The sequence below is a fragment of the Cebus imitator genome, unplaced genomic scaffold (genome assembly GCF_001604975.1).
Source record: "Cebus imitator isolate Cc_AM_T3 unplaced genomic scaffold, Cebus_imitator-1.0 Scaffold15, whole genome shotgun sequence".
Taxonomy (NCBI): domain Eukaryota; kingdom Metazoa; phylum Chordata; class Mammalia; order Primates; family Cebidae; genus Cebus; species Cebus imitator.
The window spans coordinates 3,839,271-3,865,182 of NW_016107330.1; the positions used below are offsets into that span (position 1 = coordinate 3,839,271).

Genomic DNA, 25,912 nt, shown 5'->3' on the forward strand with positions numbered 1-25,912 from the left:
CCCACCCAACTCCATCCATCCATCCACCCACCCACCCAACTCCATCCATCCATCCACCCACCCACCCCCATCCATCCATCCACCCACCCACCCACCCAACTCCATCCATTCATCTATCCATTCATTCACCCACACACCCACCCACCAGCCCCACTGCACCCATCCATCCATCTGGTTTCTGACAATGTCAGACTGAGGGGGAGGTAATACTTGGTTTCCATTCTTCAATTCTGGTCCCGGCCTAACCCCATCCCACCTCTGGCTCATATGTGTGACAGGACCATGGGGCTTGTGTAGGCCCCTGGGGTCTGGCGAGGCAGGGAGAGGTGCCTCTGGGGGCCCTAGGAATTGCTGGGCAGGTTGACAGAGAGGAAAGTTTAAAGCTGGGGGCTTGCAGGGAGGCATAGGGTTCAGATGTCCGTGGGGACAAGTGGTTACCCCAGTGCTGTCTACTTGGTGGGAAAATGGTCCTGGAGAGGAAGTGTAGCAGAGCTGAGGGAATGAAGAAGGAATGAAGGCTTCCAGGGGCCAGGAAGCCCCCCAGGCAGGGCCCTAAGGTTTGGCTGTTTCCTTTCAAGGGTCTGTTGAGGGTGACCCAGGTGGACTGGGGGACTGGCCTCGCCTCTCCCTAGCACCATAATAGGTTTACCTTTCTGCCTCCTCACCACCCACCCCTCTGGGCCCCAATTCTAACCTGTTCACCTCCTAGTGCCCAGCACAGCACATTCTGTTTGTTGAATGAATGAACGACAGTTCAGGTACACAGGTGGATGGGGAGGGAGGCGGTTAAACCGTCTCTAAGAGGAGAGACCACCCATCCCCTTGGCTAAGCCATTTAGGGCCCCAGAACCTTCCATTCAGTTCACCTGAGCCAAGAGTCAGGAAGACCTGGGTGCCCCAGAGCATCAGCACTGTCCTGGCCAGGCCTCGGGTGAGGAGCAGCTTCCACAGGGCAAGACTTCCGTCTCAGACGGAGGCGAGGCTCCAGCTGCGCACCCTGACCAGCATCTCTGGGCCAGGTTCTGTGTGTTTTTATAAGTGAGTTTCTGTAGTGTGTCTGTGAGTGTGTGTGTATGTGTCTATGTGTGTCTATGAGTGTATCTGTGTCTGTGTCTGTGTGTCTCCGTGTGTCTGTGGGTGTCTCTCTGTGTGAGTGTATGTGTCTCCGTGTGTCTATGTGCATCTCTATGTGTGTGTGTCTCTGTGTCTGTGTGTGTCTCTGTGTGTCTGAGTTTGTGTCTCTGTGAGTGTGTCTGTGTGTTTGTGGGTGTCTCTCTGTGTATGTGAAGGCGTGTGTCTCTGTGTGTCTGTGTCTGTGTGTCTCTGTGTGTCCGAGTGTGTTTGTGAGTGTGTGTGTGTTTGTGGGTGTCTGAGTGTATGGGTCTGTGTGGGTGTCTCTGAGTGTGTCTGTGGGTGTCTCTCTGTGTGAGTATATGTGTCTGTGTGTGTGTCTCTGTGTGTCTGTGTGTCTGTGAGTGTGTGTCTCTGTGTGTCTGTGGGTATCTCTCTGTGTATGTGTCTGTGTGCCAGAATGTGTGTGTCAGTGTGTCTATGTGTGCGTCTGTGAGAGTGTGTATCTGTGTCTCTGTGTGTATCTCTGTGAATGTGTCTGTGGGTGTCTCTCTGTGTGGATGTGTGTCTCTGTGTGTGTGTCTGTGTGCATCTGTGTCTGTGTGTGAGAGTGTGTATGTGTCTATGTATGTCTGTGTGTGTCTCTGTGTGTCTGTGGGTGTCTCTCTGTGTGGATGTGTGTCTGTGGATGTCTCTCTGTGTGGATGTGTGTCTCTGTGTGTGTGTCTGTGTGCATCTGTGTCTGTGTGCGAGAGTGTGTATGTGTCTGTGGATGTCTGTGTCTCTGTGTGTCTGTGGGTGTCTCTCTGTGTGAATGTATGTCTCTGTGTGTGAGAGAGTGTGTCTGTCTGAGAAGTGACTGTCTATTCACATCTCCCTTCCCACTGTTGAGTGAGGGAGGGAGTCTGCCAGGTGACCCACAGCTCCCAGTTTCCGCTCACTCATTACACAGTGCTCTTGGCCCTGCATGTGCTTTCACAGCCATTTGGGGTCTATATCCTGTCTCTTGCAGGACAGGGACTAAATCTCTCAAATTCAGGATTCCCCTGTGTTTCTACCTAGTGTCCAGCCTGGGCTGTTTTTCTCTGTTTCAAATGCCAAAGCTACTTCTGGACTCCTATTCATCCTGCAAAACCCTGCTTGAATGCTCCCTCAGTTCTGAAGCCTCCCTGGCTGCTCCTTCCAGCCTCCCCACAACAACAACAACGCCACCACTATACAGTAGCTAAATCCGTGGAGCCCTTGCCATGGGCCAGACGCTGCGCTGAGTACGTGGATATATTTTCTTCTTTAACCCTCACAACCCCATGAGGGGGTATGTTTACCATCTCCATTTAACAGCTAGCCTCAGACAGACAGTGACTCACCCAGGGTCACGCAGCTGATAACAGCAGATCAGCCTGACTCAGGATACCCATTCCTCACTGCTAACTCTAGTCTGTGTTCAGCCTCCACTTGTGCACAGATGTGAGCATGCCGACCGATTTGTGAACACCCTGCCTCTCCCACGAGCGTGCAGGGTCCTCCAGGGAATCTTCCTCATCTCATAACCCTCACATTCAGCATGGGCCAGACACAAGAGTAAAAGCTCGGCTAACATCACCACAAGACACTGGCCCCAGGAGGCCCCCGATCAGAGGATACCCAAGTGCCTTTCTCTACTCAGCCCTGCCTTCCTAGCCCAGAGGGGTTTGCCCTAATGCTGGACTTGGCTTTCCTTCCTGGGGTTCAGCTGTGAAGCGCGCTCCCATCGGCGACATGAGCCGGGTGGTCTCTGGATGGGTCCCAGGAGGAGCATCTGTTTATAATTGGCAGCCCTGGAAAGACTGGAGCCCCTGGGCAGGTCTCTGACAGGCCAGCTCATGTCCCATGGGCTCCATGTTTTGGAGCTGGGTCGGTGCTGACTTGGCTTCTCAGAGGGAAAGAAAATACCCGCCAGAGACCCCAAACCACAGCAGGCTGGGTGGTGGGGTGGGAAGGTCACAGTGTGGAGGGTGCACCGCTCTGCTCCTGGCCCCTCCAGCAGGAGGCTGTTAATAAAAATCATCCCTGTGGCCAGATGAGCAGTCAAGCAACCACCTAGCCTGTAAAACATTAGGGTTAGAGCGGTGCGCTAAACCACAGGGGAGGAGTGTGAGTGTGGCGTGGGTTACGACAGGAATGTCCCCCTTTTACATCCCTGTCTATTTCCAAAAGGAGAGACCCTATCTCGAGCAGAGCAGCTTAGAACATGGGCTCTGGAGCCAGACTGCCTGGGTTCGATTCTTTAATATAACCGTTATGAATTACATGAACTTAACCTCTATGAATTCAGGTTTAAAACACTCCCCTTTTTCTTTTCTTTTTCTTTTTTTTTTTTTTTGAGATGGAGCCTCGCTCTGTGGCCTAGGCTGGAGTGCAGTGGCGCGATCTCGGCTCACTACAACCTCTCCTCCCAGGTTCAAGCAATTCTTCTGCCTCAGCCTCTCAAGTAGCTGGGATCACCGGCCTGTGCCACCACGCTCGGCTAATTTTTGTATTTTTAGTGGAGATAGGGTTTCACCATGTTGGCCAGGCTGGTCTTGAACTCCTGATCTCAAGGGATCCGCCTGCCTTGTTCTCCCAAACTGCTGGGTATGAGCCACCACATGCAGCGTAAAACACCCACTTTGAAGGGTAGTTGGGAGGGTTAAGACAGGGAACGATGCACGCCAGCTGTGAGTCGGACATGGTGGCTCACGCCTGTAACCCCAACACTCTGGGAGGCCGAGGCAGGCGGATCATGAGGTCAGACGTTCAAGAGCAGCCTGGTCGGCGCGGTGAAACCCTCTCTCTACTAAAAATACAAAAAAATTAGTCAGGCATGGTGGCATGCACCTATAACCCCAGTTCCTTGGGAGGCTGAGGCAGGAGAATCGCTTGAACCCGGGAGGCAGAGGTTGCAGTGAGCTGAGATCGTGCCACTGCACTCCAGCCTGGGCAACACAGCAAGACTCTGTCTCACAAAAAAAAAAAAAAGAAAAAAGAAAAAAAGGCCGGGCACCGTTGCTCATGCCTATAATCCTAGCACTTTGGGAGGCCAAGGTGGGTGGATCATGAGGTCAGCAGTTCAAGACCGGCCTGGCCAAGATGGTGAAATCCCATCTCTTTAAAAAAAAAAAAACAAAAGTAACAGCTAGCATTTATTGGTGCAGCCCCAGCTTCATTACAGGCCGGGCACGGTGGCTCACACCTGTAATCCCAGCACTCTGGGAGGCCAAGGGGGGCAGATCACCTGAGGTCGGGAGTTCCAAACCAGCCTGACCAACATGGAGAAACTCCATCTCTACTGAAAAAATACAAAATTAGCCAGGCATGATGGCACATGCCTGTAATCCCAGCTACTCGAGAGGCTGAGGCAGGAGAATCGCCAATCCTGGGAGGTCAGAGGTGACAGAAGCCACTGGGCCTCTGTGTTAGGGACTTAGGCTAGTGTCCTTCCTGTTCCTGCCCTGCTGAGCTGCTGAAGCCTAGGCAGGTCTCTCCCACGTAGCCCTGCGAAACAGGCTCTCCCTGGCTCCAGGCCCCTGTTTTGGCCTGCCGAGAATGTTTTGGCTACCGCTGGCTCAGCTGTTGGGGAGGATTGTGATGAAGCTCCTCACATTAGATCAGCCAGCCGTGCTGCCCTCCCACAAGTCCCTGACCACAACCTGGAGCAGGGCAGAGACTTTCTCCAGGCGGACGTCCAGACTGGAACCGGCCCGCGTGGGAGGCACAGGAATGTCAGTGGCCCTGGCATGCACGCGGGGCTCACTAGCTGGCCACACCGCCTCAGCATGGGTGCAGTCGGGTGTCTAGTCCTCTGTCAGCTCTAGAACGGCTCATACAAGAGAAAACTGACACACGAAGGGGCTACGTAACGTAATTCCAAGTGGTCAGCGGTAGCACTGGAATCCCAATTTATGTAATCTGTGCCCTTGGCTACTGACTTCACCTGCAGGGGCACAGTGACCCCAACATATCCATTCATTGCACAGGTACACGGAGCACAAGCCATGTGCCAAGGACTGGACAGAGAGGTGCTCACCTCCCAGGGAAGGAGGGAAAGGTGCGGTCACCATATGGTCCTGAAAGGCAAGTGGTTATGAAAGCGGTGACAGAAGCCGGACACAGTGGCTCACGCCTACAATCCCAGCACTTCGGGAGGCCAAGGTAGGCAGATGACCTGAGGTCAGGAGTTCAAAACTAGCCTGACCAACATGGAGAAACCCTGTTTCTACTAAAAAAATACAAAATTAGCCAGGCATGATGGCGCATGCCTGTAATCCCAGCTACTCGAGAGGCTGAGGCAGGAGAGTCGCTTGAACCTGGGAGGCGGAGGTTGTGGTGAGCCAAGATCATGCCATTGCACTCCAGCCTGGGCAACAAGGGCAAAACTCCATCTCAAAAAAAAAAAAAAAGGTGGGGGTGACAGAGATGCTCCTTGCCCCTCTGCAAGGACACTGGGGGGCTTATGGGGCTCAGGTGGGAGGATAGGTGAGGACGGGGCTGTTCTGAGCATGGGTCAGCACGGTGCTCAGGGCTGGTGGCTGCTGTGAGGGGGTGCGGGGTGTGCCTGGAGCACCCTTGGTCTCCAAGTGGGCGGGGAGGGACAGTGGCAAGCAGTCACCACCACCTCAGTGAACAATCTGTGGACTTCCGCTGCATGCTGGGCCTGCTCTGGGCACTTAGACTGAGTCCTCTTGGCTGCCAAGGGTGGTACAGTCGGCTGATTAGTGTCCCCTGAAAAGCTGTGTCCAAGTCCTAAACCTTGGTACCTGTGAATGTGACCTTATAGAGAAAAAGGGTCTTTGTAATTGAGTGGCTATAAGTGAGTTGGGATCTCAAAGTGAGATCACCCTGGGTTAGCTCTGAATCTAAGGACTGGTGTCCTCATGAGAGACAGAAGACAGACACACGAGAGAGGAGGGGAAGGCTGTGTGAAGCCGGAGGCAGAGGCTGCAGTGAGGCCACAAGCTGCACGATGCCAGGAGCTGCCAAGAGCCACCAGGAGCTGAAAGAGACAAGAAAGGGTCCTCCCTAGAACCCGGGAGGGAGCGGGGTCCTGCTGACACCTGGGGTTTGGATTTCTGGTCCTCAGGACCATGGCAGCAGTGCTGGTGTTTTGGGCCACGCAGCTGGTGGTCATTCACTGTGCCATTGACAGGAAACTAACAGAAGTGGGCTCCGTTATCCTCATTCAATGGAGGAGGCCAAGTGAGGCCCAGCCCCAGGCTCCCAAGGCTGGGAGGCGACGGAGGCTGCATCCCCTCCACGGCACTCCATGTTTTCAGATGCCCAGGTCTTTTGAACCTCTGAAGCCTTGTCACTGTCCTGCATTGTGTTTTCTCTTGCCGTATGTCCACTCCAGCAGGCACCCTGTCAGTCTGACCTCTGAAATCCAGAGGCTTCTCAGCACTTCTCGTCCCCTCCATGGCTGCCCCGCAGGGCCCTGCCACAGCGCCCCTCACCTGAACTACAGGTAGACCCTTCACCTAGTCCCAACACATCACCTGGCTCCTACCTTCGCCCCAGGGCCCTGCCTCAGTCTGTTCTCAACACAGCAGCCAGAGATCCTTCTAGAATGTATCAGACTACGTCACCCTGCTGATGACTACCGACGGCTGCCCATCTCACAGACTGGAATCTAGTGTTTACTGGGATCGCAGGCCCTTCTTGGTCTGCCCCCAGGTCCCTGAGCTGCATAAGCACCAGCCTGCTCTACCTCAGGGCCTTTGCACTGGCTGCTCTCTGCTCTCTTTTCCCAAGTATTCCTCTCCTTGTAGGGCACCTTCTCTTCTTTTAAAAAAAATTATGATGATGATGATTTGTAGAGGCAGGGGTCTCACATTGCTGCCCAGGCTGGTCTTGAACTCATGGCTTCAAGTGATCCTCCTGCCTCAGCCTCCCAAAGTGCTGGGATTACAGGAGTGAGCAACCATACCTGGGCACTTTCTCTTCTCATAGGCTCTGCTCAAGTGTCTCTTTACCCAAGAGGTCTTCATGTAAAATGCCCCAACCCCACAAACATCATCTCTGATTTGATTTCTACCCTTCTTTGATTTCCCAGACTCCTCCTTCCCAGTTGCTGAGACAGGCATGTGTCCCCCTGTAATGAACACCTCGTGTTCCTGAGGACACTCCCTCAAACCCTAAAACCATGCCTTGCCAAGGGCCAACGCGTGACAACTGGGCAGTCTCCACCTCACCCCTGGGTGTGATTCTTGTGAACCTTTTTGGGACCACTCAGAAAACCGTCCAGAGAAATGGTCACAAAGGCTGACCCGGGGCAGGCAGAACACTGCTCTCCCGCAGCCAGAAACCCAAGGGCTGATGTTTCTTTTCACAAACATCCACAGCCCACAAGACTGGCCGGGCCTGCACCTTCATCTGACTCCCAGGGCCGCACTTGGCAAAACACGGAGGCAGAGAAACTCAGGCTAGAGTTCCTGGCTGACGCCCCACAACCTTCGCCCCGTTCCCCCAACTGGACCTCTTGCTGGAGAGTGCCGGGTGACCTTGCGGTAGGGGTGCCAAGGAGGGGAGGGAGGAGCCGACATCTACAGACCATCCTTCCCCCGCAGCCAAATCTCCAGATGACCGTCCAGCAGGGTGGGATTTGGACAGTCTAAGTAACTCATGCAGATTGCACTACTAGAAGTTTCAAAGCAAGGCTTGGACCCCAAAGCAAGCTCTTTTAACAGCCCTGTCCTGCCTCATTCATTCATTCATTCATGAGTATTTGCGGCGCTGTGGCACTTCGGAGGCCCTGGGATCCAGCGGGGAATACATTTATCCAACTTGCAGAGTTTGCTTGCCTGTTAAGTCCAGGGACAACCAGCATGAACACTTGTTCACATGAACGAATGACTATATTAACTAGAGGTGGCTGGAAGTGCATGGGAGGAACACATGCACTTGTAAGGGGTTGGAGGGAGTGATTATGGGGTGGGAGTGGTATTTAGATGGGGGGCAGGGAAATCTTCTTGGTTAAGGTAATGTTTTGGAAGAGACCTGAGGGTAGTGAAGGAGGGAGTGATACAGACGCATGAAGGAAGAGCATCCCTGGCAGAGGGAACAGCTGGTGCAAAGGCCCTGGGGTGGGAATGAGCTTCCCCAGCATGGAGACCAGTGTGGAACACCAGCCACTGCAGGACTTTGAATTCTATTGTGAGATGGGGTAGATCGGGAGTTTGTAAGCAGAGAAACAGCCCCCTCTGACATGAAGCTGGATGGGGCTGGGCTGGGGTGCTTAGGTCATGGGAGAAGCGGGATTCAGGATGTCTACAGAGCTGGGTACTGGAGAAACTGAGCTTCCCAAAGGATCCCAGGGGGTTTGGCCTGAGAAAATGGAAGAACGGGGTTGCCATTCCCTGAGCCCCAGCGCCTCCCTCTCCAGGAGGGTTGGCTCTGGCAAGCCCCAGGTGTGCAGGAAGAGACCCCGGTCCCTTTAGCTCCCAGAACAATTGGTTTACGCAGAGGGAGGGGGAGGGGAGGCGGTGAGCGAGAAAGCAGTTCCAGGTGGCAAGGGCAGCTCCCGGGTAAGAGGCTGCCCCAGCGCCGCCGGGGACCCACCTAGCGCAGCGGGGGCGAGCCCAGTTTCCAATAACAAAGTGGCCGGGCCGTCCCAACCCCGGCCCTGACAGCTAACGAGCTGCAGCCGGCTCGGTGCGCGGCCGGGAGGCCAGCCTGGCTCACATGACGGCGTGAGGGGGTGGCAGGAGGAGCCGCCAAGCCCCAGCGGGTCGGGCAGGAGGCTCCAGGAAGTCTTTCTGAAAGTGGGCCCAGGGGCGGGCGCGGGGCGGGGCCGCGGGGGTCCCGGGAGGGGCTGGGCGGGGCTGCAGTGCTGGGTGGGGATTGGGCTGGGATCCCGTGCGGCGGATGGGAAAGGGGTGGAAAAGGGATGGGAAGGGGTGGGAGATAGATGGGGAGGGGGCGGGGCGAGGCTGGGGTCCTGGGTGCAGATGGGGAGGGGACTGGTTGGAGCGGGTGAGGATGGGGCCAGCTGGTGTCCTGGGAGCAGAAGGGAGGGCTTTGGGGGGAAAGCAGCGGGACAGGTTGGGGTCCTGGGGCGAGTGGCGAAGGAGGGCCACGGTGGGGTCAGGATACTGATGGGGGCGATGGGACAGGCTGGGGGCTGTGGAGGAGAGCTGGGTTGGGATCTCGGGTGCAGATGGGGAGGGGGCAGGGTAGGTGGCTGCAGAAGGGGGCTGCGTTGGGGTCTCAGGTGCCGACGGGGCGGGGCTAGGCGGAGGGGGTGAGGGGGAGCCGCGCTGGGGGCCGGGGCGCTGCAGGGAGGGGCTGGGGTCCTCCTCCCGCCCCTGGACCGCCCTCTCTTGCCCAGACCCTGCGGTAAACAGACGCTGTGATGTCACGGGCGCCGCTGACCTGTGGCTGAACCCGGAGCTGTAAATGAGATGCAAGGTGCCAGCAGCCTCCGGCCGCAGGGCCTGCGAGCCACACGCGCTCCTCCGCCGGCCCGAGGTTACCCCAGCTGCACACACGGACAGGATGCTGCAAACGCCACCAGACATTGCAACACGCAGCCAGTCTGTTGGCCGCCGCGTGAACCGTCCCGACAGCCCTCGCCGCCCCCCTGGCGGGCACTCGCCCAGCTGGAGCACCCCGGGGGACTGGCAGCTCCCACCCCTCTGAGGCAGCCTCTCCACGGGGGTCTCTGTCTCCGCCTCCCCAAGGAACCTCTAAACCCGAGGGCTGGGCCTCTGTGGTCAGCTTTGGGTTTTCGTGGGAACAGATCCGGGAGGTGCCTGCCTTTGCTTTGGGCGTTCTGGGAAGCTCATTACTTCTCATTTGCAAAGTCTGGATGGGGGGCTGGGGGACTGGCTTCCAGGTATAAAGAGGTGTAACGTGTCCCGAAGGCCGCGCACCGCCCCTCCCTTCCGAAGCAGGGGGCCTGTTTATCCCGCGGAGCTCCCAGAGCAGCCCTGGCCCGCAGTCCCTTGGCAGCTGCGCTCAGCGCTCAGCGCCTGCACTGCTCTTTGGAATGAAAAGCAGCCTGGTTGGGGCCTCAAGGAATCTGCTCTGGAGTTGATTTGCTGTGTGACTTTCGGATGAGTCACTTGGCATCTCTGAGCTTCACCATCTCCATCTGGGGAAGTGGGGAACACTGAAACTGGCCTCCCAGGGCTGGTGTGGGGAAGGTAAGAAGTGCAAGAAAATGCTCACCAAGCCTCAGGCTGGTCAGAAGCCTCAGGTGCCAGGGGCCTGGCGTGGCGAGAACTTGGAAACCCTCAGAGAAACCAAGGCCATCCTTCTCTTCACTCATTGTCCCCCAGACTTGGCCTCTGGGTTTATTGTGAGAAGCTGGGGTGACCAGGTCTTGGGGAATGAATAGTCCCCCTTGGCTCGAGGAGACCCCCACTGACTTCCCTACTTGGACTCCATTAACTAATGACCACCCTGCCTTGTCGGGGGTGGGGAACCTAGAAATGCCCCCATATCTTTAGCGAGTGCAGCAGGGCACAGCTGAACTCCAGCCCTGATGCCAGCTTCTCCTTCACTGAAGCTCGTCTTTACAGCCTTCTCCCTCACACCACTCTGTTTTCGTCTTTATAGCCCTTAGGCACATCTGAACTATCATGGTTATTCGTTTGCTTAGTTTTTGTCTATTTTCCCCATTCTCAAACACACATACTCTCTAGAACGTAGGCTCTCCGAGGAATTTCCAGACCTGGCTGCGTAATCAGGTGCTGGGTGACTGTGTGAATGAATGAATGAAATCGTTCTGCCTCTCCTGTGAAACATTAGTGACTTCCCTTTGAGGGGACCGTGGGAGGGATGAAGTTGACAACCCATGTGGTGTGGCTGTCGTTAGGACCAGCCACATCATTTGCAGGGTCTCTTGTTCAAAAATTGTAAAGAATTTCAAGATGGTGACATCAGGGGCTCAAACCAACTGCAGGTGCTTCTGAGTGCAGGGCCCAGTGGGAATCCCTGGGTCACACCCAGGAAGCCAGCCCCAGCCATCACCCAGAGGGTGCCCAAGAGGAACACCCAGTGGGACCTCATGCCAAGTCACGAGCCTCCCACGCTTCCCTGGGCAGCAGGAAACACAAACACAGCTCCGGCAGAACCACTCCAGGGGGAACGTATCACACATCCCCGGGAGACAGGTGACACTTGGCAAGCTGTCTTGCCGCACATGCAATCTGTATACATGCAGGGACGCAGGGGCAGTAGATACGGCATCCTATTAGCTGTAGGGGAAAGAGGAATAATAACAGCGAACCCAGGCAACATGGGGAAACCCTGTCTCCACTAAAAATACAAAAGTTAGCTGGGCCTGGTGGTATGCGCCTGTAGTCCCCGCTACTCGGGAGGATCACGTGAGCCTGGGAGGTTGAGGCTGCAGTAAGCTGAATTCGCACCACTGCACTCCAGTCTGGGTGACAGAGTGAGATCCTGTCTCAAAAAAAGTAAAATAAGCTGGGTACGGTGGCTCACGCCTGTAATCCCAGCACTTTGGGAAGCTGAGGTGGGTGGATCACGAGGTCAGGAGTTCGAAACCAGCCTGGCCAAGATGGTGAAACGCCATCTCTACTAAAAATACAAAAAATTAGCCGGGTGCAGTGGTGTGTGCCTGTAATCCCAGCTACTCAGGAGGCTGAGGCGGGAGAATTGCTTGAACTTGGGAGGCGGAGGTTGCAGTGAGCCAAAATCACGCCACTGCACTCTAGCCTGGGCGACAGAGCAAGACTGTTTCAAAAAAAAAAAAAAAAGTAAAATAAAATTAAAAGAAAAAAGGCAGTCCTCATCATAATTAGCATTTATTTAGGAGCTTCTCTGAGTTCAGCAGCGAGGTTTACGGCCTCTTACCTTCGGTTCTAGAATCCAAACAGCTCTAAAATCCCACATTTAATTTTGACGCACATGTTTAGAGCAAGCCCTGATTGGAACTATCATGAGGCTACTTTTGGTCACTTTATCCCACTGTGGTGACTATCACTGTGTTTCTGGGTGGCTGCCCCAGGCCTTGCTGTGCCCACCACTAGGTATTGGTCTGTGTGCTGTATTGCATTTCTAAAGTCCAAAATATCGGAACTATGAGATACAACCAGCCTTAAGGGTTTCAGATAAGGGTGTGTGGACTTGCTCTGGGCTTCTTTTTAGAGATAAGGCACTGAGACCCTGGGAGTATCAGTAATCGCTCAGGAGCACAGCCAGGAACTAGCTGAGCAGAGACCCCCAGACCCGGTGGCAGCAGCTCTCAGAGCTGCAAGCAGAGGGAAGCATTCAGCTCTTGTTTTGGAAAAGGGAAGATAAACATTTACCGGAGTATCTCAGCTTCTCCTTCAGATTCCAACATGAAATTCAGAGGTCACTGAGCTGGTAGACTCAGTCTCACACCGGGGCTGATGTGTCCCAGGAAGACCTTCGGCTAATTAAACATAATTTATAGACCAGCCTCTAAGGACAAGCGTTAAATTACTTGCAAGCTGTGCCAAGGTAGCTATCCTACAGGCTGTTAATTAGGAATCAGTTTAATCTCTGCGAGGACGAAGGTCAACTGCCTTGGAGTTGGCCCTTCTGGCTGACTGGTCTCGTGCTATCAGGCTGTGGCTCTGGGCCCAGAGGGCCAGGGGACTTAGGGGCCAGGGGACATTCAATGGAAATGACCCAGCCAGCACACCCTGCAGAGACCAGGATGCTGGGAGAAAAACCAGGCCCTGGGCCCATGGGGCCAGGTGAAGTGGGACTTTTCCCGAGCACCAGCCTCACAGAAAGTGATTTTCAGTGGTCTTCAGAGAGTATCACATCCCTCCGACATCAGAGAATTCTGTGGGCTATCAGGCTTCCTTCACCTTCCATTAATGTGGGCTGGTCATGCACCCTGTAGAAAGCCTTCAGTGGCTCCCTAGTGCTCTCCCAATCACACCCAAACTTCACCCCAAAACCACCAGGCTCTCTGAGGTATGACCCTGTCCATCTCTCTCCATTCGCCACTCACACTTTCGTTCTGGCTAGGCCAGGGTCTTTTTTCCAAAGGAAACAAACTGTCTCATCTCCCATTGTCTAGCCCCGCTGTCTCCCTCGGCCTGGGATATTCTCCTTCGGCTGCTTCCATCTCATCCTAATGCCTCAGCTAAGACCCCAAGCCTAGGCACAGCCACGTTTCCTTTCCTAGAAGCCAGAATGCCTGGATTCAAACGCCATGGCTACCTGGGCTGTGTGACCTCGGGCAAGTATTTAACCTCTCTGAGCCCTAGTATTTCCATCTTTAAACTGGGAACAGTCATAGTTACTGCATCACAGGGTTGCTCTGAGGAGGAAATCAGATTGTCCATGTAAATTGTTCAGCACGTGGGGTAGCACTTTATCAACAACAAAGACTGGTTGGAGCCCCCTGTCTGTGCCCATAGCTGCCCAGGGTCCGCCCCACCAAGGCGCCCATCTCACCAGGGTCACTGCAGGCTACTGGTCCATCTCCCCAGCAAGACTGAGGATGGGTGTCTTTTCCCCTTGCCATAACTATGCAATGTCAACCATGTTCTTGTGACCGAGGGGAGCCCCTCTCCCCCAAATGTCCTTCGCTTCTGTCAAATCCACTCTGTAGGATGCCACCTGGGATGATCCAGAGTTTTCTCTCCTGTGGAAAAGCTGCCTATCCAGGTGGGGCACAATGAGGATCCCCTGTTTTGGTTTTGCTGTCAAGGGTAAACCCTCCCTGATGACCAGCTGCACTGCCAGCTTCTCTACCGCAGCGACTGTGACAGCTTCCCTTTCTGTGTGGCACTGGGAACAGAGCTGTGTGCTCAGGACAGACCCAACTGACATTTTTCATCCCCTGCCACCAATTTCAATAATCTGGAATCTTCCCAAGGTCCCTGGGAGGCTGGGACTTGCACTGCCACTGTATACATAAGGATACTGAGGCCCAGAGAACGCAGCTGAGTGAATGATGCTCCTTCTCTGAGATGCCCATGTTTCAATCCCGGAACCTATGAATATGTTACCTTCTATGGGAAAGAGGAATTCAGGTTGCAGATGGAATTAAATGTGCTAATCAGCCAATTTTCAGGTAGAGAGATTATCCTCAGTTCTCCAAGAAGGCCTCATGTAATCCCAGTAGACTAGGGAGGCAGAGAGTCGCATGGAGCTGTGATTAGGATGTCAGTGGTTGACTTTGAAGACGGAGGGGCCATCTTCAAAGGGGCTATGAGCCAAGGCATGCAGCTAGCTTCTAGAAAGAGCAAGGACATGGATTCTGCCCTAAAGCCTTGCAAAGGAGCACAGCCTTGACCCTTTGATTTCAGCCCAGGGGGACCCGTCTCGGACTCCTGTCCTCTGGAATTGGAAGGGAGTAATGTGTGCTGCTTTCAGCCACTAAGTTTGTGATAATTTGTTACAGCCGCAACAGGAAGCTGCTACAGAGGTGCTGAGGGATGGGTCGAAGCCTCCAGCCAGACTAGCTGGGACTGAAACCTGAATCTGCCTGCTTCAAAGTCTGCAGTCTCTCAAAGGCTCAGCATCTCCTCCCCAGGCGAACGTATCAACGGTGCTTATGAAGAATACAAACACAACAAGCCATTCCCGTCTTAAAGAAATGCCCTGGAGACTTTTGTAGAGAGTGCAGTTATGATCTGTAGCCTCACCATCACGGCCAGCATTTACTGGGCATTCATTTTGTGCTCTGGACTTTAAATGTATTATCTCATTTAATTGTCATCTGACAGATGAGGCAACTGAGGCTCAGAGAGGTCCAGTAACTTGTCCAAGGTCACACGGCAAGTGCATAGAAGAGCCAGCATATGAACTTTGGTGTGCTTGAGTCTTGAACTCAAAATCTGAATCTCTGTGCTACACTGGCTCCTTGGGAAAGAAAGGCACCTCTGCGTGGACACACACACGCTCACATTTCCACGGACGTGAAGGCTCAGGAGACATCCCCAAAGCCAGGGCATGGATCTGCTGGCTGAGGAGGTGTGAGCCCTCGGAGGGCACCGTGTGTCCAGCCCACACTGACCTTGTGTCCTGCCATCCCTGGAGGACCCCGTCTCCTCTGCTGTGTGCAAACAGGGAAGTGGTCCGGAGAGGCCAGGTCAGACTCTTAATTCTTTGGCAACTGAAATGTAAGAGCATGGACCGTGCAGCCAAGGGTGGACACATGCCATGTGGGTGTGTCTGGCAGGACTGCCTGCCTGGGTGAAGGTCACGCCACCCTTGACAGTCCCACTGGCCCCAGCTCCCCACAGTGACCGGCTACCAGGCCTGTGAGAGGGGCCACTGCTTGCTGGGTTGGGGAAACTCTAAAAGGACTCCAGAGACCTCCCCCCAAAACCACCTCGGAAGGACCCAGTATCATCTCTCTTCTGCTTCTCTGTAGCTGGAGTGGGGGAGAGCTGACCTCTGGCACCTGAGAAGTATCCCTAGCAACTGTGACCTAGCAAAGGGGCTTCCTTTCCTCTCACATCACACTGACCTTACATCTTCTAGAAAAAGCTTCCAAAGTCAGTCTGTTGACCGACTTTGGATGTGACCGATGGAGGGACCATCTTGAAAGGGGCTACGAACCAAGGCATGCAGCTAGCTTCTAGAAGCCAGAAAGAGCAAGGACGTGGATTCTCCCCTAGGGCCTCACGAAGGAGCGCAGCTGTGTAGCCCCTTTGAAGGGGCCCCTTTGAAGCCCCGTGACCCCTTGATTTTAGCCCGGTGGGATCCATGTCGGACTCCTGCCCTGTAGAATTGGAAGGGAGTAACGTGTGTTGCTGGACCACTTTGGTGGTTGAGCATTTTGCCTCTTTGAACTATAGTCTCCTTGAAGGCAGAGATTTCAGCTTAACCCTGAAAAGTCCATTCTATCTTTTTTTTCTTTCCTGGGGGGATAGAAGGGGTTAAGGCATCAGCAAATGACCTGATAATGTCTGCAGGATTCGACCTGGAGGGCTGCCTGATACAGGCAGGCCTGGGTCTCCTGGCTGTTTCCATGTGGCATGACTGAAAAATGAATGTTGTCCTTCCACAAGAAGGTATACTGGACATCTACACCTGAGCCCCTTGCTCCTGCTGACGGTCCCCCCGTCTCTCCTGCAGAAGCCCACCTCCCCACTCTCAAACCCTGTGGCTTGGCTGGGGCTGGTATACCCCTGGCTCAGAGTCTGGCCGTGACCCACAGGTAGCCAATTAGAGCACCATTTCTGGTTCAGGCTCACCCAGTCACTGCCAGAGAGACTTAATTCCTGGATCCTTCTAGGACCTCTGGGCAAAGAACACCTGTCTGTCCACTCGGAGGGGAGCCGGGAGAGTTAAGTTAGGAGCAGCAGGGGTAGCTGTGAGCAGCCCCGTGGCAGAGAGGTCTGCCTAAAGGTGAGGGGAGAGAGAAGCAGAGAGATGATTGACTCCTGACAGCACTGCGCCCCTGGAGACATGCCCAAAGTCAATAAACCAATCTGAGGAACACCTCCAGAGCCCCCATCAGGAGAGCTGGGGGTGACGTTGTCTGACCCATGTAGACGCTCAATCTACAGACTCCTCTAGGTGCCACCAATGCCGTCTCTTCCATGAAACTATTAACCAGAGGCAAGACTCACTAGTTACAAGCACACGAGGCACCCCGGGTTCCAGCCCTGCTTGGCCATTTACCAGCTGTGTGATTCTAAGTTACTGACCCTCAGAGTCCCGTTGGTAAGGAAAGGATGACAGTATCCATGCTGGAGTACCCACTTTGAGGAGTAAATGACCGTGTGACATGTCAGGATTTCGAACAGTCCCTGGTACACGGTAGGTGCTCAGTAATTACTGGCTCTAACTAGCTACACTGGGTCAGTCATGCATTCATTCAGGCAACAACCATTTAATAAGTGTCTACTGTGGGCAGATTCTGTGTCAAGTGCCAGCTCTCTGTGAGTGAGGAGGGCATGCCCCCTGCCCCTGTGGATATCAACAAGCAGCCACACAGCGTGGTGAGTTGCTATGGTAACCCCTGACTTTGGCCTCACTGAAGCCCAGTCCTGACCAACTGAGCTACTTGGATGCAGAGATAAAAAAGACTAATGCCTTGTGCAGGGGAAGTTGGATGGTTGTGGGGGCTGGGCAGCCAGGATCAGTGTGGAGGCCAGGCCGCTGACCAGCCTCAGCCCCTGGGTTGCAGAAAGGCCTATGCTGGACCAGCCTCTGCCTGGGAAGATAGGGGCTGTGCCACTGGTCATCTCAACAGGGGTGAGGCCTCGGGTGGAAGGGAGATGGCCAGACTCTGAGACCTCCCTGTAGGGAGCGGTTCCCTCCTACAGAGTTCTAGAAAGAGTCAAGGGCTGAAATTCCCCTAAGGGCTTCTGTGGCAGGGGCACAAGGCTCCCCTTCCTGGGGGAGTCCCAGAACCAGGGTGAGTCAGGCCAGCGGGTCCTTTGCCTTTTGTCCCTGGTGCCCTGAAGAGCATCTGATCTAACATGCAGAAGAAGGGCTGGGGCAGAGGCGCATCCACACCCCCACCCCTGCGGCCTCGGCCCCAGCTGGAAGGAGTGGTTATCTCTTTCGAATGCTCTCGAAATCAGCCAGGGGGTTCTAGGAGCAATTTCACTACATTTTCACATCTTCCTTTTTCAGATGAGGGAACCAAAGCCCAAGAGAGTCACTCGCCCAAGGTCACCCAGCAAGTCACTGGGAGGCCCTTATAATCTGCCGCATTAGGCGCTGGATTCCAGCGGCCCTGGCGGGCACTCTAAATTGCATGAGTGCTCTGGCCAGAGCCGGCCTCTACCACCCAAAGGATCTTGGCTGCTGTGACACAGCCTATGGGCCAGGTCTGGGCTTTGGGGCTGGGGTTGTCAAGTCACACTTTCTTAGGGCTGGGTGCTCTGGAGGCAGGGAGGGCCAGGCAGAAGCCTCCTGCGTCCTTTCTGGCAGATGGATTTCGGCTGGGACCTCTTGGAGAGGCGGTCTCAGAAAGTCTGTTGGGCATTCAGAGCTTCTAGTTTACGGGAACCCCAGTGGGAGAGGAGGTGCCCAGGCTGAGGGCAGAGCAGGACCTGGGGTGGGAGTGTCGGCCCCACTCCTGAGGGGCAAAGGCCCAAGAGAACTAGAAGACATTGGTCCAGAAGCCACAGCACCTTGGATTAAAGAGCCAAAGGTGGAGGTGTCATTAAAGAGGTGACATCCAGCAAATCCAAGAAGGCTCCATCGAAGCAAGGGAGTGGGCGGAGTCATTTCCTAGAAGCTTTATTTTCAAGCCTTATGTTTTTCCTTTCTTTAAAACAATGACTTTCAGCCGGCGCACGGTGGCTTACACCCGTAATCTCAGCATTTTGGGAGGCCGAGGTGGGAGGATCATGAGGTCAGGAGTTTGAGACCAGCCTGTCCAATATGGTGAAACTCCATTTCTACTAAAATATACAAAAATTACCCGGGTGTGGTGACACATGCCTGTAGTCCCAGCTACTTGGGAGGCTGAGGCAGGAGAATCGCTTAAACCTGGGAGGCGGAGGCTGCAGAGAGCCAAGATCGTGCCAATGCACTTCAGCCTGGGCGACAGAGTGAGACCCCGTCTAGAAAGGCTAGAACCCAGTGGCCTTCACCAGACTGACCACTGGTGGCCTTAAGCACCAAGCCACACATCTGTACTCTCCACCCTGATCTTGCATGGCTGCTGCGTTGCAGGACACCAGAACGTTCTCTGCCTCTCATATGAGCTCTTGCCCTAGGCCTGCATCTGAGCATGTAGGACTTGGATGGGTTTTAATTATATCTAGTCCAAGCCTTCTTAACCCAGAGACTAGGATAGGTGACGGGGTACATGACCCCTTAAAAGTATAAAACTTTGGCTGGGAGTGGTGGCTCACATCTGTAATCCCAGCACTTTGGGAAATTGAGGCAGGTGGATTACGAGGTCAGGAGTTCGAGACCAGCCTGGCCAAGATGGTGAGGCCCCGTCTCTACTAAAAACACAAAAATCAGCCGAGCACGGCGGCGGGCGCCTGTAATCCCAGCTACTCAGGAGGCTGAGGCAGGAGAATCTCTTGAACCTGGGAGGTGGAGGTTGTAGTGAGCCACGATCACACCACTGAACTCTGGCCTGGGCAACAGAGGAAGAGTCTATCTTGAACAAACAAACAAACAAAAAAAAAAAATTACAAAATTTTGAGTGCACATTCTTCTTGGGATAGAGTTCATATTTTTGTCATAACCTTGAAGGGCTCTATAACCAGCAAAAAATTGAGACTTACTGCAACCCCCTCAGTTGCCACCTCCTTCGAGAAGTCTTCTAAGATTTTCCTTAATTTACAGTGATCAAAGCTCTCAGGCCATGCAGAGCTCAGTGACCTCAGGCTTAACTAGAGGGAGCTGTCACTCACTCACTCCTCTGCAGTGGGGTCCCTGCATGTTCAGCTGTCTCCCTGGTTGTCAAATGACAGAAATTTAACCGTGCTATTCCCTTGTCAGTTTACTCTTTAAAAGAAACCCTGATAACTGAGGACGATTTTATTCCTTTGGCAAGTCTCCCATTCATTGTATGCAAATACTGCTACTCCGTGCACTAAATGGTGTTTGTGCAAAAGCGGATTTCACTACATCCCTGCCCGCATCCTGTTGACTCACTGACTGCTTATCACAGCTCTCTCCAGAACCCTCTGTGTACTAAGCCCCATTACTTAACAGCTTGTCTCTTGACCTCTCCATGACCCTGAGTGAGGCAGGCCAGGCCAGGCTGAGATTATTTGTTGCACTGGGAAAAGATGGAGTGTTGAAACTGGGAAGCCTGGGTTCAGAATCCGTCCCCAGCGACGTGTCCCAGCTCACTTCACCTGCATCTCAGAAATGGGTGCTGGTGGCTGGGCGCGGTGGCTCACACCTGTAATCCCAGCATTTTGGGAGGCTAAGGCTGGTAGATCATGAGGTCAAGAGATCAAGACCAGCCTGGCCAACATGGTGAAACCCCATCTCTACTAAAAATACAAAAATTAGCTTGGCCTGGTTGTGTGTGCCTGTAGTCCCAACTACTCAGGAGGCGGAGGCAGGAGAATCGCTTGAACCCGGGAGGCAGAGGCTGCAGTGAGTTGAGATCGCTCCACTGCACTCTAGCCTGATGACAGAGTGAGACTGTCTCAGAAAAGAAAAGAAAAGGGTGGTGGTTACATCTACCTTAGAGGACGGTCAAGAAGGTCAAGGAGCTGGGTGCAGTGGCTCATGCCTGTAATCCCAGCACATTGGGAAGCTGAGGCGGGAGGATCACCTGAGCTCAGGAGTTTGAGAACACCCTGGGCAACACGGTGATACCACGTCTCTACTAAAATACAAAAAATTAGCCGGGCGTGATGACGTGCACCTGTAGTCCCAGCTACTCGGGAGGATGAGGCTGAGGCTGAGGCACAAGAATTGCTTGGCCCTGGGAGATGGAGATTGCAGTGAGCCGAGACTGTGCCATTGCACTCTAGCCTGGGAGACAGGCGAGACTCCATCTCAAAAACAAGAAAAGAAGGTCAAGGAAGACAATGAATGTGCAAAAGCACCATGCAGTCATGTAGAGTGCCAAGTCACATGTGTTACCATCATCACATACATTGCCACAGCCATGTGTATTACCAGGGTCACGTACTGTATCAGTCTTGTACATCACCACGGTTATGTACGGTATCAATCTCGTATATTACCAAGATCATGTACAGTGTCAATCTTGCATATTACTATGGTCATGTATTCATCTTGTATATTACCAAGGTCATGTACAGTATCTTGTATATTACCATGGTCATGTACAGTGTCTTGTATATTACCATGGTCATGTACAGCACCAAAGTCATGTATAGTATCAGCCATGTATATTACCATCCATGTGTGTTACCATAATCATATACATTACCATAATCATGTACAGTACTGCAGTCACATACAGTATCAGCTATGTATATTACCACAGTTATGTATATTAGCACAATCATGTAAAGTACTGTCATGTATATTATCAGTTATATATGGTATCACAGCCATGTACAGTAACACATCATGTATGGTACTACAGTCACATATAGTAACACAGTCATGTAGAATGCAACGTTGTGTACAATACCATGTCATGCACAGTTTCCATCAGACCACAGTCATTAATAGTACCATGGCCATGTATATTCCCAGTCATGTATATTCCTACATTCATGTTATTAGCACAGTCATGTACTAAGGGTCTTCAAAAAGTTCACGGAAAATGTGTATTATGAAAAAACTAGGCATATATTTGTGATTTTTTTTTTTGCACCAAAATAACTTGTTATAACATGACTAAATGGGATTTACTTTGAGGCACTAAGAAGGATAAGACATCAATTTGAAAAGAGCTCTATCAGAGCAACATGAATTCCACTAAAACTGAAGCAAGAACAGACATCAAATACATAGTGAAGCTTGTTTAGATGGAAGAATGGTGAAATCACTGATGCTTTATGGAAAGCTTATGTGGACAATGCCCCAAAGAAATCAGCAGTTAATAAATGGATAACCTGATAAAAAGGGATGAGACAATGTTGAAGATGCAGCCTGACGTGCCAGACCATCCACGTGGTGGCTCACGCCTGTAATCCAAGCACTTTGGAGGCCAAGGCGGGCAGATCACCTGAGGTTGGGAGTTCAAGACTAGCCTGACCAACATGGTGAAACCCCGTCTTTAAAAAATAAATAAATAAATAAGTTTTTTAAATGGGGGAAAAAAAAAAACCCCAAAACCAAAAAAGCAAAAAAAAAAAAGGGGAAAAAAAAAAAAAGCTCGTTTGTGCCCTAATGGAAAAGAACAGACAATTCACAGCAGAAAACAACAGCCAATACTGTAGACATCTCAACTGGTTCAGCTTACACAATTCTGACTGAAAAATTAAAGTTGAACAAACTTTCCATTCGAAGGGCACCAAAACTACCGCACCCAGATCAGGTGCAGACAAGAGCAAAGCTTTCAATGAAAATTTTAAACAAGTGGGATCAAGATCTTGACGTATATCTTCAAAGAACTATAATAGAAGATGAAACATTTACCACTACAATCCTGAAGACAAAACACAATCAAAGCAATGGCTACCAAGAGGTGGAAATGGCCCAGTCAAAGCAAAAGCAGACTAGCCAAGAGCAAAGGTCATGGCTGTAGTTTTTTTGGGATGTTCAAGGCATTGTGCTTGTTGACTTTCTGGAGGGACAAAAACAATAATATCTGCTTATAAGGAGAGTGTTTTGAGAAAGCTAGCCAAAATTTTCACAGGAAAATACCCAGGAAAGCCTCACCAGATGGTCCTGCTCCACCAAGTCAGTGTTCCTGTTCATTTCTCTCATTGAATAAGGACAATTTGTGAGAGTTTTGATAGGAAATCATTAGGCGTCCACCTTACAGTCCTGGTTTGGTTTTCTAACTTCCTTTTGTTTCCTAATCTTAAAAAATCTTTAAAGGGTGCTACGGTTAGGCTTTCTCTCCCTACCCAGATCTCATCTTGAATTATAATCCCCTTAATCCCCACGTGCCGAGAGAGACGAGGTGGAGGTATTGGATCATGGGGGTGGTTTCGTCTATGCTGATTTCGGGACAGTGAGTGAGTTCTCACGTGGTCTGACGGTTTTATAAGTGTTTGACAGTCCCTCCTAAGTTCATTCTCCTTCCTGCCACCTTGTGAAGAAGGTGCCTGCTTCCCCTTCTCCTTCCACCACGATTGTAAGTCTCCTGAGGCCTCTTCAGCCATGTGTAACTATGCGTTAATTAAACCTCTTTCGTTTATAGCAATGTGAGAAAGGACGAGGACAAAGGGCATCCATTTTTCTTCAGTTAATGATGTAAAAAAAGACTGTATGGACACGGCTTAATTCTCAGGACCCTCAGTTATTTATTTATCTTTTTTTTTGAGACAGAGTCTTGCTCTGTCACCCAGGCTGGAGTCTCCTGTCTCAGCCTCCCGAGTAGTTGGGACTACAGGCACATGTCACCACACCCGGCTAATTTTTTGTATTTCTAGTAGAGACAGGGTTTCACTGTGTTAGCCAGGATGGTCTTGATCTCCTGACCTTGTGATCCACCCGCCTCAGCCTCTTAAAGTGCTGGGATTACAGGCATGAGCCACTGCACCCAGTAGGACCCTCGGTTATTTAGGGATGGACTAGATGGCTGGTATCATCACTTACAAAAGCGTCTTGTAACTTGATGAAGCTTACGTTGAGAAATAAAAATATATATAGAGAGACAGACAGAGAGAGAGCATGCATGTGCGTGTATGTGTGTTTCTGTGTTTGCGTGTGTGTGTGTAGACATAGAGAGACAAAGTCTTGCTCTGTTGCCCAGGCTGAAGTGCACTAGTGCAGTCTCCATTCACTGCAACCTCCATCCCCCAGGTTCAAGTGATTCTCCTGCCTCGGCCTTCCGAGTAGCTGGGATTACAGGCATACACCACCATGCCTGGATACTTTTTGTATTTTTAGTAGAGATGGGGTTTCACCCTGTTGCGCAGGCTGGTCTTGAACTCCTGACCTTAAGTGATCTGCCTGCCTTGGCCTCCCACAGTGCTAGAATTACAGCAGTGAGCCACTGCGCCTGGCCTATACTTTTTATTCTCATCCTTTAATTCCATTTTCCACAAACTTTTTGAAGTCCCCTTGTATGTTACCACAGTCACATATATTATCAATCACGTGTGGTACCACAGCCATATAGATTACCACAGTCATGAATATTACTAGGAACCCAAAAAACCCATCAGCATCCAACTGGGAAGCCACAGGAGTCTAAGTCTGAGTGAAGGACGTGAATCTGTGTCCACCCTGCACCCTCCTGCCTCCTCCCTGCTCCGGCACCCTGGAAAGCCTGGAAAAAGGAATGGCATAACTGCCAGAGGATGGTGCTGCAGTCATGCTGAGAAGAGCTGCCTCCTTTTAATTTGCAAGTGTTGGCTGATGCTGGTGTCCTCTTTTCCTCCTGCCCCCTGCCCCTGCCTGGGTCATTGCCCTCACTGACATCATGACAATGACTCATAGAAGGGACCCGGGAGGTTGTCCAGAACCTAACCTCCCCCGATGCAGAAATCTCGGCCCCATGTTTGCTTAAAGATCAGCCTGTTCCAAAGGGCAGGAAGGTGTTCCTCTTGTAGTGCCCAGGTCTGCATTTCCAAGCTGTCCCCACGGCCTGCTGTGGGCCTCCAGAACCATCTGGAACACGCCTCTCTGGTACTGGAGTGCAGCTGATACCCTCTCCTGCCTCCTATGCAGTCAACTAGACTCCCACGGATTTGTCACCCAACCCAAGTCATGGCTTCTAGACCTTGTCACCTTAAGCCTGCTCCCTGGATACCCACCAGTTGCTCAGGACCCTCTCAAGTGCTGGCCCACACGAGCCACAATGCCCCAGAAGTCATTTGACAAAGTCGGACTGAAAAGCATCTCCTTCATTCCGAGTACCAGCACAGTTGATCTGATTTTATCTTAGACGGTGTTAAGCACTTCTGCCATCAGAGGCCTGCTAGTGGGTGTCAACCCATCCTTCCATAGTGTCAGGAGCTTTTTCAGTCTGGGGAAGGTGGCCGCTCAGGAACACCAAGTGCCACAGGGAGAAAACCTTGTTTATGAGGTTCCGTGCCGCCGCGCTAAGGCCTAGTTTGCTGAATCAATGAACAAAGCCAAGGTAGTCTTGATTCCTTGGAGCCGTGTCACCCTGAAGCTGGTTATCACTCCTCACCTAAGTCACCAGCAAGAAAGATCAGGATCTGGCTGGAAGCCAGGCTCCAGCAGAGCCCCGAGGGCTGGGCACCAGCTGCCTCCTGCCTCCTCCAACAGTGGCCCCCTGGCCTGCCTAGATTCCACATTTCCCTCAGTCCACACACTTCCATCTTGACCGTAAAGATCTCGGAGGCCCTCAGCATCCTCTGAAACTCTAGGGCAATGCTGAGAGCATTCCCCGAGCTCTGCGAAGCTCTTAAAGAAGCTGGCGAAGCAAGGCTGGGTGGTATTCTTGGAGAAGCCAAGGAAGTCCGGCAGGTCTCCCACCCGTCGCGACACCTGCACCGCCTGCCTGTCACAGCAGCCAGGGGACCATCTGCTGAGGCTTGGGTGAGGGCATGACGCCTGGGTCCTGGGGTCAGCTAGGTCCACGTGCCCTCCATGGGAACGGTTTCCCTCAGTTCTTCCTCCCCACACACTCACTGCTCCAGCCACGCTGACCGCCTCTGGGTCCTCAGACACTCCAGGCGCATTCTGTCCTCAGAGGCCTTGCTCCGTCCTCTCCGGGAATGCCACCACTCCCTTCCCACCACGCCCTTACCTCCTCCAGGTCTCTCCTGTGTCCCCTTCTCAGTGCGGCCTTCTTCAGACCCTACCTGGCATCTCAGGCCCTGGCCTGCCCATCCTCTCTGCCTCATTGGTTTTCTCCTCATTGCTTCCTGTGACAATTCAATGTACTTTTTATTTAATTTTTTGGAGATACAGTCTCCTGCTGTTGCTCAAGCGGGACTGCCATGGCACGATCTCTGCTCACTGCCACCTCTGCCTCCTGGGATCAAGCGATCTCGTCCCTCAGCCTCCTGAGTAACTGCGATTACAGGTGTACCCCACCACAACCAGCTGATTTTTTTTTTTTTGTATTATTAGTAGAGACGGGATTTCACCATGTTGGGTCAGGCTGGTCTTGAACTCCTGAGCTCAAGTGATCTGCCCACCTCAGCCTCCTAAAGTGCTGGGATTATAGGCATGAAAATGAAAATGTACTGTTCTATGGAACTTGCTTTTTGTCTACCTCTCTTACTAAAATGCCAGCTCTCACGTGGGTGTGGATTTTTATCTGCTTTGCTCCATGCATGCCTTCAGTGCCCAGAACAGCGCCTGGCATATAGCAGTTGCTCAATAAATGTGCTGAATGTATGAATGAGTTCCCGCTAACCATTCA

General features: G+C 52.5%; 1 protein-coding gene across 2 annotated transcripts in view; it reads right to left on the reverse strand.

The window, feature by feature from the left end:
- The window catches only part of DHRS3 (dehydrogenase/reductase 3), a 51,601-nt gene that overhangs the window by 18,193 nt on the left and 7,496 nt on the right, over positions 1-25,912 (reverse strand). Inside the window, exon 1 of one of the 2 annotated variants that reach the window (XM_017504579.2) lies at positions 9,457-9,754. The exons of the other annotated variant lie outside the window; for it this stretch is intronic. The gene's annotated coding sequence lies outside the window, so the exon portion shown is untranslated. Of the gene's footprint in view, positions 1-9,456; positions 9,755-25,912 lie in introns of those variants that run through there. 2 annotated transcript variants of the gene reach the window in all.